Genomic DNA, 14,561 nt, shown 5'->3' with positions numbered 1-14,561 from the left:
GAAAAAGCTCTGTTGGTGAGAAATGAAGTAAACCAATTAAGCACTGCGCCCTGCAGACCGACAACATGTTGAAGACGGGAGATGAGAATGGCATGATCCTAGGTGTCAAATGCAGCGGTCAGGTCCAGTAATACAAAAACCACAGAGCTTTTACAGTCCAGGGCTTCGAGAATGTCATTATGGACCCTCAGTAGTGCCGATTCGGTGCTATGTCTAGATCTGAAAAAGGACTGAAATTTGTCACCAATTTCGTGCTGTTGGAGATGAGACTGAAGCTGGGAGAAAACCAGCTTCTCCATCAACTTGGACAGAAATGACAGGTGAGATATTGGACGGAAGTTGGATAGTATGGTTGGATCAAGGTTGGGTTTCTTGAGCAGCGGTCTAACAATATGCGTGTTTGAGAGGAGCGGGCACAGTGCCCAAACTAAGACAGGTGTTTATGAAGGGGACAAGGAAAGGACCTATGATGTCACTAGCCTCCTTCAAAATCTTAGCAGGAACAGTATCTAGAATGCAGGTGGTAGGATTCAACTCATGGACAGCTTTTTTAAGGTCCACAAGAGAAACAGCCTCAAAGTTCTCAAGCACACATTGCGCCGCTTGGGTGGACAAGGCAACAGCAGGGGCTTGTGTGATGGTTTGCCTAACAGACAAAACCTTCTCCAAAAAGTATTCTCTGATTGCATTACATGTATTTTCAGATACATCATTCAAAGCAGCAGACTCCGGATTTATAACAGAATTAATGGTGCTGAACAGGATTCCAGGACGGTGGCTGTCGCTATTGATGAGATTAGAAAGGTACTGTCCTTTAGCTTCCTTCACTGCATTCTGATAGGTGGCAAGACTCTCTCTAAACATCTCCAGTGAGACCTGCAGCCTATCCTTCCTCCATTTTCGTTCAGCCTGTCTACACTGACGCCTGGCAACCCAAGTTGAATCATTGAGCCAGGGGTCCATAGGACCTTTGGTCGACTTTACCTTGTAGGGCGCTACAGAGTCCATAATCTGGGAGCAGATGGTGTGGAAGGAGGAGAGGAAATGGTCAAGACATAGAGGCGATGCCAGTCCAGCACCAGAGGCGAAATCGGAAACAGAGAAAGCAGCAACAAAGTCATCAACTGTAGATGAAGTAAAGATGTGACAACGATGGGGGGGCATGGACGTGGGAGCAGGAGGAACAGCACAGATGTCAAAACGTATAAGAGAGTGGTCAGAGATGGGAAAATCCAGGACCTCACAAGTTGACACAGTCACCCCACGAGTAATGATAAGGTCAAGAGTATGACCTAACCTATGAGTGGGACTAGATATGGACTGAGTCAGATCCAATGAGTCTAAAAGTGCATTGAAATCGTTAGCAGGATTATCAGAGGGGCAACAAAAATGAATGTTAAAGTCACCACAGATTAAAATATTGTCAAACTTTGCCAAAAATTTAAGAAATCCCTATTTAAATTAGGCGGCCGATAGATTACTGCACATGAAATAGGACAGGGCAGTGTGAGTACAAATACTTGTAACTCAAAGCTGTAATACCCTATAGTGAGCAACTGGCGGCACTTCAAGGACTCTCTGTGTGCAGTAGCTATCCCCCCGCCCCAACCCGTTTGCCGCGGAGTGTTTAAGCAAAGATAGCCAGCGGGGAGGAGTTCTGAAAAGGCACTGACGTCACCTGGGGGAAGCTAGGTTTCGGTGAGGAAAAACAAATCCAGATTGTAAGAGGAGATGACATCATTGAGAACAAATGTTTTGTTATTGAGCGATCTGGTGTTACAAAGAGCCATACTGAGCGTGGTCGAGTTGACAGGCGTTGGTGTCACACGAGGAATTGAACGGAGGTTTCCTTTGATGCAGCTCCGGGTGGAAGTATTCACGCGGCGGGGGCGCGAAAATGGAACGCCAGTGTCGGAGCCAACCGGCCGAAGCCACCGATAGCATTCCCGCGATCTCCTAACACTGCCAAGCCTTGATCGATCTCCACTACTCGACGACGGAGAATCCAGGTAAGTCCTCAGCCTTACACATAATCCGCCTCTCCGACCGCGTTTTCTGCGGCGCTTACCACTTGGTAGCAAGCAGACAGGACGTCTCAGGAAAGGAGGAATTGATGTCACTATTGGAGGAATAGTGGCGGTTGTTGTTTGAAGGACTGGGCATATAGGAGGCAATTAGTTGTAATACGCAATTCCAACAGCGTAGTGCGATCATAAACGATAAACGGCGAGACGGTAGCAAAAACAAACATAATAAAACAGAGGAGCAAGTGGCAGGCCAAACACAGCGGCGCCATCTTTCTGTCTCTTCCTGTTGTGATGTTGTCTTGTGATACAATTTTGCTGTTGTCACTTCCATCTTTGAAGTCAGACTCTAAAATGTGAATGACGTTGGTAAGAGTTACCTGGGGTAGCTCCTTAACTGTGATTCTGCAACACAGATGATGTGTGCTCAACACGTCATTGGTTTATGATGAGCACCCTACAATTCTCCATCCTAAATCAGTCCTTACAGCGTAGGGTTCCTCATCTTCTCCTAAAAGGACTTGCCTTGGTGCCATAGCTCTTGAGCAGCTGAGCCAATCAAAATACACAGTCCTTCAGTGGTTGGATTTCATCCACTATTTCTGCAAGATGACTCCATTGTTTAGCCGTCTCACAAGTGGGAATGTGAGAGCGGTTAGCGGGTATGCAGTCCTTTGTACATGCGACCGGAAGATCGACTTGAATTGCAGAACTATATCCTCTAACACGAAGGCCAGAAACACTTTCGCTTGTGAGAACTGTATTTTTACCACTCATAGTCATCAACTTCAGTTTCACTGGATACTTGTCAGTAGGGGTGTAAATCGGACAGATCATCACGATACGATTCGATATCGATTCTCTCAGCCAGCGATACGATATTTGCCGATCCTTCAAATTTTTTTTTGATACGATTCGATTCGATTCATTTCTATATCGATCAATTAATCGATATTTAGATATTATGCGCCACTTTACACAACAAGTTTAATTTCTATTAACTCACAAATGCAACCAAAAGATATATAACATGAATGTTTAATTAAACACTTTGAAAATTGCACCCTCTTTCCCAATTGGGACATTTGCAACAACACAACAAAAATAAAAATAAATAATGGAGGGGAGATTGATAAAAATCAATCAAGCTTATAATGGTCAATAAAGTCAATAAAGCCTTCCAGTCTTTTGTGCCAACATGTGCAATAGTACCTGAGGTGCAAATAGTGCAAATAACTGAGGTTCTCTAGTTAAATAAATAAATGAAATAAAACAAACTGATATATATATATATATATAAAAAAAACTTAAACTTATCTGACATTTGATCTTTCACACAACATAAGATCTATGAATCAAACAAGTGCTACAGTGCAGTGGTCTCTTTTGAGAGGTTTTTCTTTAAAAAAATCAACTGATCAACGTGTACAGGAGAGAGGACACTGCGTTCTGAATTGACAATGTCACCTGCCGTGCTAAACACGCGCTCAGATGGTACACTGGTACCAGGAATGCACATGTATGTTTTGGCAAGGTTTGCCAGGAGGGGAAACTCAGTTTGATGACTTTTCCACCATTCCAACACCTTACCCCCCAAGTTCAAAGATGCAGTGTCTCTGTACTTAACAACTTCAGCATGGGCCAGCTCTTTAGGGGTCTTGACAGTCTGGCTAGGGTCAGCAGTGCAGAATGTGTCACCAAACAGATCTTCAAAGGGTTTTGACTTCTTGAAAGGAGGAACATGTTCTAAAATTACAACAAAATAACCCATGGCTTAGTTATGTCAGAGGAAATAAAACATGTGCCTCTTACAGCTGTTAATTGATAAATAAAAGCACATCACATTTTCAGGCTGTTAACAGCAAAGAATAGACAAATGTTTAAGTACAGTGTGTGTAGTGTACATACACACCTTCTTCAGTGGTTTCAGGCTGGAACACTGGCATCATTTCAGGGTCACCATCATCATCATCATCAGAAGTTTTGTCAGCAGATGAGTGAGCCGTTACATTTTCAACCTGTGACACTGTGTCATTCTGTAGATTATAACACAGACACACACATAGCAAATGAAGAGGTAGTGCATTTTAACGAATTTATAAAATATATAAAATTTATAAAACATTGCTGAAACTAAAAAATATATTCTTACTTTCTGGATCATCAATTCTGCAGCCTCATGGATGAGAAACTGGAAGGTTGCATCTCTTTCCTCTTCACTTAAAAAAGGCAGCTTTTTGAATCTGGGATCTAACGCAGATGCGCTGTAAAGAACTGTTCTCACATCCATATATCGATGTTCTAGATCCTTTGCCATTATCTGCTTCATCTCTGTAATCACACTGGAGTCTTCAGCCGTGACAGTGAAATGTTTCAACAATTTAGCTTGAAGAGGTGCAATAACAGATACAGTTGGCTGCTCTTCCTCACACATTATGGTGGTGGCAGTTTTCACTGGTGAGAGTAGCTTAACCATATCTTCAGCTACAGTGATGTTAATTTCTTTGAGGGTATGCTGCAGGTCATTTGAGAGTTTCCTTAGTTTTTTGTCCAGCAGTGAAGCACACACTGCAGCTTGTTGCTCCAAAAAACGTTCCAGCATATCAAAGGAGCTGTTCCAGTGAGTGATCACATCTTGTTTAAGCTTGTGTTCTGGAATTCCGAGCAAGCTCTGCTTCTCTTTTAAAACTGTGGTACCAATCGTGCTGCGGTGAAAAAATGACACGATTCGTCTCACTCTTCCCAAAAGACATGTTGCACCAGCACATTTCAGGCCTTTCTGTGTTGCTAAGTTAACGGTATGCGCAAAGCATTTAATGTGAGGTGACAGATTTGCCTCTGCTCCAGCTATTGCCATATTACTGGCATTATCGGTGACCAGTGCAGGATTTTTGTCAAGTATATTCCACTCTTCACAAGCTTCTCTCAAGACTTTACCAAGATTTACCCCGGTGTGCGAGTCATTCAAAACACGTGTCTGCAGAACATAATTCTTCATTTGCCAGTCAGTGTCAATATAATGACAGGTCAAAGTTACATAACCTTCGGTTGTACAGGATGTCCATCCATCTGTAGTGATTGTGACTCGTTCTGCATCAGTTAGTGTATGCTGTATTTTCTCTTTCACTTGTCTGTACAGCTTCGGAATGCAACTTTCACTGAAGTGCTGTCTTGATGGAATGCTATATTTCGGCTCCAGAGTATGTAGTAGGTGACGAAAGCCTTCATTTTCAGCTACATTGTAGGGCCTCATATCCTCTCATATAAAAAAAGCGATCGCGGACGTAATGCTAGTTGCTCTTTTGGAGTTGTGGGCTAATGTCGGGGCGAAGAAGTTCTTCATGCATGGGGGTGAGAGAGGCTGTTTTTCTTCAGCCAAATTAACGTTACTCTCCTCGATTCCGTGTTTTCTTTTCAGATTAACTGACAAGTTTGTGGTGTTTCCCGAATATTTTAGCTTGTACAGGTAATGTGTACACATAACATGGGTTTTATTTACCTGACCATCTTTTTTGGAAAATACAAAATGTTTCCAAACCCACGATTTGCGCCCAACAACAGCGTCAAAATGTTCAACGTCTGTCTTTTCCATAGTCTTTTCGCTGCTACCGCCGCTTTGTTGCTCCATCTCATTCGCAATCCGACACACAAGTGACAGGCAGGTGAGAAAAACCAAACGCGCGCTTTGGCGGAAATGCGGACACGGATGTTACGTGAGGACGTGGTGGAGACTGTCAAAATAAAAGTATCTCATATCGATATTTTGTGTCTGACATCATTGCATCGTATCGTTAGACTTTTGATCGATACATCGATCCATATCGATGTATCGTTACACCCCTACTTGTCAGCATTAAGACAATCACTCACATCATGGTCAATAAAAGTAGTATCACTTTGAGTGTCGAGTAGTGCATAGACAAGTTTCTCAGTAGTTGGATCATTTTTAGATGAAACACAGACTGGTATCACCATGGATGTGTTGGATGAGCCTTCACCTGCTACACTGAGTGACGTTGCGGCAGCACCTCGATTTGTCTCTGGTTTTGATGTAGACTTTTCTCTTTTATAGTTGTCATCATGCAGGGCTGTTGGATGCTTTCCCTTACAGTGGTCACAGAAATGACGATGACTGCATTCTCTCACGCTGTGGCCGGGTTTAAGGCATCCGTAGCAGAGTTTCTTCTCCTTTATGTAGTTGCGTCACTCAACCAACACCATCTCAGTGAACTTGTAGCATGCATGAAGCTGGTATTAATTATCTTGACAAAGAATACATGAAGTCTTAACCTTCCTCTGTTCTGACTTGTGGTTTTCATTGTCATTGACTGTTTGAGTGGTAAGAACACTGGCCTTGTTTTTCTTCACGTCTCTGAGATTTCTCTTCTCAGTGCTAGAATGTGATGAACAAAGGGTATGAAAGGATGTGTAAGGAACTATCTGATTAAATAAATAATGTGTCTGGGTTAGACAGGTCAATTTAGCTCAAAAGGAATTATGAATTAATTTATAGGGAATCACTTAAACGATTCACTTAAACGGCTCGCAAATGACTCGTCCAGCGTTCATTTGAACTGACCGCAACTATCAGCTCTAAAACGGATATAAATATCCAAACTATAGTGAAGCACTATTTATTAGCAAGGTAACTTAGATCAGCAGTTTAAGACATTAAATCTGTAAGCACATAACACAAGACAATTATCTTTAAAATATAAACAAGACTTTATTGATTATTTAATAAAGCAAGCGTTTAACTTGCGTCACTGGTGTTACATTGCGTCAATGGTGTTACTGCATGGGATATTGGTTGTTCTGGCATCAGAGTTGCCCAGTTTCATAGAATATTTGCTTTGTATCTACCTAACTGTTGCTGCATTCATTAGTAAGCATTTTAAGGATATGATCATTCAATTTTGATCACTCAACCTCAATTATTTCTAATGTTACAACAAAACCACAATGGTAGAAATAGAAAAATGTCACACAATATAACTTTACACATACCTGGTTAAAGCAAATTATTACTAATCAAGACAATTTCTTAATATTACAATAACTTTTTCTGTCTTTGATTATGTATGCAAATTAAATAGTCAAATTACATTCTGGAAAGCCTGAATTGTCATCTAAAATATAGGTGACACCAGTGACAAAAGGGCAGCTCAAGCATTTTTTAATGTAATGTAGTAAAAATATAAAAATACATTAAACTGTCATTTAAGTTGATATATAATGTTAAGAGGTTAACTATTATCGGACTATATGTTTTGGTATAAAAAAAAGAAAAAATGTCTGTTCAAAAAGCCACCATTTTCATAGAATGACCCAGGCGGGTTATTCAATTTTATCTCAATGCACCAGTTCAGCTAAGAGTCTGGAGGTAGGCTATACTTGCGTTTGTCTGTGCGTTTTTTTGGGAATTCCTTTTGTCGGTGTAAGAGGGTGTTTCCCGAGTTCGTTGACTGGCGGGTCCTCGTGCCTGAATAGATGTCTCTGGGCAGCCAATCACGTGGTGTGTTGGCGATGGATGAAAAGTCTTTGCAGTTGAAAGCGGGCTTTGCAGTCAAATCGTTTAAACAAAACTTTGCAGCAAAACTTAACTTAGAACCGAGACTCTCAACGGAAAAGAAAAATAAAGCTAAGAAACAGAAAGAAAAGTGAGACGAGAGTAGTTATAGATGGCTTGGATGAAGCTGTTTAACCCATGGATGTTCTTCTGATCTTGTTTGGGTTCTTTTGTCTGCTCGTCTACATGGTTACTCGTCTGTCCGGTTCGTCATGGCTTCTCCATGACTTCTGTAAACCTGCTCTAGCGAACAAATTCACAAAATAAACCTCAACCCAACTTAACAAAGTCTTCTACTAACTCTCTACTGGCTTTTTCGGGTCCTAAGATTTTAAACTCAATGGTTTGTCCAACCTCTTAGATGATTCTGACCAATAAGACATTGTGTTATTTGAGAGGCGGTATTTTCATCACCTCTCATCGTAAACCATGTGTTATCTGTGATCCCTTTACTTCTCCAGCTCTAGCAGAGAAAATGGTACAGTTTAGACATGATTCCTATTATAAGAACACAACATATTTTACACCGATTTCACTCAAGCCTTCTTATGAATTAAGAACATATGATCGTACTGATAGGAAACAAGACACACTTTCATTCAAACATCTAATAGTTATAACAATTACATGACTTGTATGTGAGCTAAGCACAATAGACACATTCAGAGGTGGTAGATACAATATATGATTATGTAGTTGAACAATGTTTGATTAGAAGTCCGTCAATAATTGTTTTGGGATGATTTTATATATTTTTATATGTAAAATCTCAGTCTCTGTGGTTTTAAGAGATTCCCACCCTGGGGTAGTTCATGGGTCCTTAAGGAGGACGAGGTTTGTTTTAAATCATTTGTCATGGGTTCAAACAACCTCTGCCGTTATCTTGGTGGGTTCTGAGCCGTGCCATCTCTGAACCAATCAGTCTTTTTCAAACTATCTAACTTTGACCAGTTCTTCCTCTATTTAGACTCATCTCTTTGAAGCTTGCAGGGCCATAAAGTCGTTTTGTAGACTAGCTGGAGCCAGGATCTTTACGGTTCGGAATGCTGAGTTTTGTGTGGCATTATGTTTGAACGAATCACTTGGAAGAATTATTTGTGTTTGGTTCACCTTCAATTCCTACAGACGTAATGGGATTGCAAGCAATCTCAGCTTCAGTTGTTGTGAATCTAGCAAACTCCTTGAAACTTGGGAATTCTTGATTTTCATTTAGACTTTTTGTGACTTGTCGGTTCCAGCGTAAAGCTGCCCAGTCTGGTAGTTTGTGAACTAGCTTCTGATTTTCTACACAGTCATTTAATATGTCGAGACCCTTGACATGAGGAATGGCATCTTGACAGGTGTTCAGAAAATCTGAGAAGCGTCTCAGTCCTTCAGCGTCCTTTGATGGAATTCTCGGCCAGTTGGTGAGCTTCTCTCTGAATGCTCTCTGAATGGCGAATGGCTGGCCAGAGTGACGATTTAGTTTGTCCCAGGCGTCTTGATAGGCTTCATTGTCATTTCGGTAGGTGCTTAATTATCCTTTTTAAGAGCTTTATACGATTTCAGAGCGAAATGTGATTTTCATCCTTACTTCCGTGGGTGCGTCTCACCAACTAGTCCCCACCTTTAGATGCGAAATTAACGTTCCACTAGGAGGCGCCAAAATAAAGGACTCATAATATTAACTAATAGAATAAAGCTCTGAAGTGTTTACCTTATTTACACTTTCCTTAGAGATAGTTACACTAGACGTTGAGTTGTTGCCGTAATATAAACTGTGACTGGAATTGTCTGTTAAGGACAACTTTGTCTTCTGAGGCTCGTGGCTGATTGTACCTGGTGCTCTTCTCTTTTGTGCTGGTCTCCATAGCGCACAAAGTACATCATGGAGAGGTGACAACCAAACAATGCCTTTGTAATCTCTATCGGTGGCCAGGGATGGATGTTCATGTTCATGAGCCTGTCCGTTCTTGCCACCACTGCATGAAATGGGGTAAAATTTTGTAATATCTGGCGATGGTAATCTGTTGTGTAATTTCAGGTATCCCGGATGTATGCGGAAAATACCTGAGCCAAGTTACGTAGAACAGTACATTTTCAGAAATACCCAGATACTTAGCGTACAAAGACATATACAGGAATCCATGACATTTCATGGACAAACAAAGATGAAACACTGATGGCTGTCAGGTGTGAAGACCTTTCATATGTCATTGACCAGCAGGTAAGGTGCTTGCTGTGTCCTTAGATGGAGGGAGGAGGGTGTTTCACAAAACAGCCTCAAAATAGTCTCAACACTACTGATCTCTAATATAGTCATTGTTATAAATTTGTTCAGCCATTAGAGAATATATCTATGTATGATTTATAATTTGAAGGCATCCTCTCTACCCAACTCTCTACTTTCCATATTATTTCACAGAAATGACAGACTGATCTCATGAAATGGCGTATGTATGACACGCCAATTCGTATTTCCATTTTTGGCGTGCTATCAACACGCATAATCGCTTTTCAGCGTGTTTATCAACGCCTTTGACTTAACGTTATATTACTGTATTATGTATATATAGATATATGACCTACCCCAACCCCGTCCCTAAACCTACCCGTCACTGGGGTTAATACCATTTATGAGTGTTCTCCTACCATCCTAGGAAAAAAAAGATCGCTCCACAGATGTAGATATAGATTTTGCTTCGTTTCGCTCGGACATTTAACGGCGTACACATACACGCGGAATCACTCGGACATTTAATGGCGTAGACATACATGCAAAAGATTTCGGCGTGGACATACACGCGGATAGCTCAAAATGCGTATAGATAACACGCCACTTGACTTGAAAGTGGCGTGTATGTTTACGCAAAGTCATGATGTCATGTTGGAAATGAAGACCTGGTCCTTTACTAGTGTAGAGGACAATTGTGGTTTCTCTAGTAGTATCTAGCAGTATTGTCATGTATTCCCTGTGTGTTTTGTTATTTCCATAATTTGCAGCTATTATGGGAGTGGCTTGATGCAGTGCAGGCGATGGAGATAACTTTAAAGGGTAACTAAAACCCTGCTCAGAGCCTACCTCCACCCACTGGGAATATTTGAAAAATGCTGGAAAAGTGGGAAGAGCCCAGCGGAGATAGATGGGACGAACCGAGGGCGGGGCTGAGCCGGGGGGATGGTGGGGGGTCCCGCAGTGACGGATTAATTGACAGCTGCTGTCAGACTCTGATGGGGCTTTCACACTGGCAGTTTAGTTTGGAACGGGGCACGATTCGCTTAAGAAAAATCGCTAATGTGAATGCTGTCATGTGGACCCAGGTGCGAACTGGGGTACCGAACCCGAGACTACCTGGAGGAGGTGGTCTGAGTTCGGTTGCTCCAGAACCGTGCTGCGGTTCGCGTTTATGGTAAAGCAACACGGACTCGGGTGCGTTCAATCAGGGCAACAAATTAATGGAAATCCACTATCTCCTTTTGCAAGCAGGGGAAAGACACCTTATGTGACACACACACACACACACACACACACACACACACACACACACACACACACACACACACACACACAGTAAACCTGTGTTGTTAACTCAGCTATGCATAAATAGCACCGAATTAATAAAAAACACAATATATTGACCGGCGTAGTGTTTTCTGTCATGCGCCGTTGTTGTAGGGAGATACACAAGGTATAGCTATGAAATATGACAAGAGTGGTTTTGATGAAACAAGATGTTTTTTATACTGCCAAGGGCGTGGTAGCTCATACCAAGGGCGTGGTCAGCTTGGACCTGCTTACGTCACCTGCCACCGCTTATGTCACCTGCCACCTCAAACATCCAATAGGAAAATTCAACTGCAGTAACCACAGTTCAACCTGAAGAGGGCAGCACTCCAATTTTACACCATATATTGTAGAATTAAAACACTTTATATCCAAATGTCAAGAAAGTTACTCAAATCAATGAACAGCACTAATAAAGCCCCATTCTTACAGATCATTAACTAAAAAAAGTTGGTTTAGGGTTTAGTTACCCTTTAAAAAAATATGCTGTCTGCTATCCAATTAGAAAAATGTTCTTGATCCTTACGAAACGTACTCGGTTACTTACTTAACCTTGGTTCCCTATCGAGGGAACTCGCGATGCGTCGAACGCTTTGGGAACGCCCCCGGCGTGAATGCGTCTGAAGCATCTATGTCAACTAGTCCAATGGAAAGAATGAGCGTCACGGGCGGGTGACGTCATGACCAGGAAGGGATAAAAGCACATCCGGTGCAAACCGGCATTAGCTTCTGTTGCCTCAGCAAGCGATCTGTGTTATACTGTCTCTGTCTATTTATTGTTGTCTGTTGCAAATATATATTGGAAACGTTATGGCGAAACAAATGTACAAGCAGTGTGCTTCTCCCTGCCCGCGTTATTTAACAGGTGGGGACACACACAAGCTTTGTGTCATTTGTTTGGGAGTGGAGCATGCGGTCTTAGCCTTCGAGGGGGCTGAGTGCCAACACTGTGAAATGCTTCCGCTTCGCATGCTCCGCTCTCGCCTGTCACTCTTTCAAGAGTGTGGGCAGGCTCGCGATCCTCAGGGTACAGGACCCGCGTCTGCCGAGGCGGCACGGAGAATGCATTCCTGGGGATCGCAAAAGGATCTTTTGGAGGGGTTGGAGAAGGGTCCGAGGGCCTTTTCTCCTTCCTTACCCGGAAGATCTAGTGCTCTCCTCCCGGTGTCGGATGCCCGCTCTTCGGCTTCTTCCGCCCGGGGAGAGAGCCCTCCATTACTTCATTGCTCTTCCTCCGAGGAGGTTGATGTTATGAGTATGGAGAGTGAAAGCACACACACTGTCGAAGTAGATTCGCCATCTATTTCCCCAGCATATGATGAACTGGTGGAGTTGATGTCTCGCGCTGTTGATAGATTAAATATTGTATGGCCAGCTGAGAAAAGGGACGCTCGTCTAATTTGCTTTTGGGACGAGCGTCCCTTTTCTCAGCTGGCCATACAATATTTAATCTATCAACAGCGCGAGACATCACCTCCACCAGCTCATCACATGGTGGGGAAATAGATGGCGAAGTTTCCTTTCTTCTACCACATCATCTCCACCACGAGGCCTCCCCTTTTTTCCCGATTTGCACAATGAAATCTCTAAATCGTGGAATAAGCCATATTCATCACGTCTTTTCAGCCCTCAAGTTAATGTGTATTCTAAAATAAGAGGGTTGAAAGAGTATGGTTATGAGGCGATGCCCCAGGCTGAACAGACACTAGCCAGCTATCTGTCACCTGGTCCAGCATCGTCACTTAAGGCCTTAGCCCGCCCACTAAACCACTTAAAGCAACATCGGTTTTAGTGGGTAAAGCTTATACGGCAGCAGGTCAAGCTGTAGCGTGTCTACACAATATGGCATTGCTCCAGTGTTACCAGGATCACCTGCTGGAGGACCTGGATAACAGCGAGGGAGTTGGTCCTGACGAGGTTCGAGAACTTCGTCGGGCCACCGATCTGTCTCTCAGAGCTACTAAGGAGACCACCAGGGCAATTGGGCGGTCTATGGCAGCCCTGGTAGCTACTGAGAGACATCTATGGTTAAATCTGGCCGATTTAAAAGAGAGAGACCGTACCTTTTTATTAGATGCTCCGCTTGAGCCTTCGGGTCTCTTCGGCGACGCAGTTCATGCGGTCGTCGAGAGATTTCAGGAATCTAAGAAGCAATCTGATGCTTTTAAAAAGTTTCTCCCTCGCCGTGTGCAGCCCCCTGGGGCTGCTGGGCGTGAGCAGCCCCAGCCATCGAGCTCATCATATCGTGTGCAACAGAAAGAGAGTGTTGTGTCTCGTGCACCTCCACAGAAACACTGGGAAAAGGCGCAGCACTCTCAGTCGAAGTCTTCTATGTCGAAGCCGGATCCTAGGACCGTTCTTCAGGCGAAGAAGACTTCGGCTCAAAAAAAGAGGTCCTGATGCCACTGGCGTCAGGCCTGGGAGGACAGCCCCGACCGAAGTGAAGCGGTGTACACCTCAGTATACGGTGCCCATTCCACTTCGGGGTCCTCACGAGACCGTTCTGCCAACCCTGCCACCCCCGGTGCTTCAGGGCACAGCAGTCTCCAGTCTGCGGCACTGCATCAGTTTCGCACTCTCTGAGGGGGGTTCTAGAGCAGCCAGTTGAGGTAGTTCCTGCCATTATGTTTCAGGCTCCAGAACTGGCCGTCTCGTTAACGCCAGAGACCAGCCTTGAGAGGCTGGTTCCCTTAGTAGATTTTCTGGCAGCGTGGAAGCTACTGCCAAATATTTCTCGGTGGGTCCTGCGGATTGTAGAGAATGGATACAGAATCCAATTTGGTTCTTGTCCTCCTCGATACAATGGGGTGTTGCTCACAGTGGTGCATCCCGAGCAGGCTCTGGTAATGGAGCAAGAGGTAAAGGCCCTGTTAGCGAAGGAAGCTATAGAACAGGTGTACTCATTTGACCGAGAGTCGGGTTTTTACAGCCGTTATTTCATTGTTCCAAAAAAGGATGGAGGGTTGCGTCCCATTTTAGATCTTCGTCTGTTAAATCGGTCAGTACAGAAACTCAAGTTCAAGATGCTGACACTCAAACAGATCGTGACTCAAATCAGATCCGAGGACTGGTTTGTCACGATAGATCTGAAGGACGCTTACTTCCATGTCTCCATCCTCCCTCAGCACAGGAAGTTCCTAAGGTTTTCTTTCGGGGGCAAAGAATACCAGTATCGGGTTCTTCCTTTCGGTCTAGCTTTATCACCCCGCACGTTCACGAAATGCGTAGATGCAGCTCTAGCCCCGCTCAGGCTACAGGGCATACGTATTCTGAACTACATCGACGACTGGCTGATTCTAGCGGAATCAGAGCAGTTGGCGGTTCGGCACCGAGGTGTCGTTCTCGCTCATATACAGATGTTGAGGCTCAATACCAAGAAGAGTGTGCTTTCTCCAGTACAGAGGACCACTTTCCTTGGTGTAGT

This window comes from Siphateles boraxobius, unplaced genomic scaffold (assembly GCF_051911475.1).
Source record: "Siphateles boraxobius isolate OS27281-9 unplaced genomic scaffold, OSU_SipBor_1 26, whole genome shotgun sequence".
In the NCBI taxonomy this organism is placed as follows: Eukaryota; Metazoa; Chordata; class Actinopteri; order Cypriniformes; family Leuciscidae; genus Siphateles; species Siphateles boraxobius.
The sequence above is the reverse complement of the archived record's forward strand: the minus strand, read 5'-3'. Positions refer to the sequence as shown.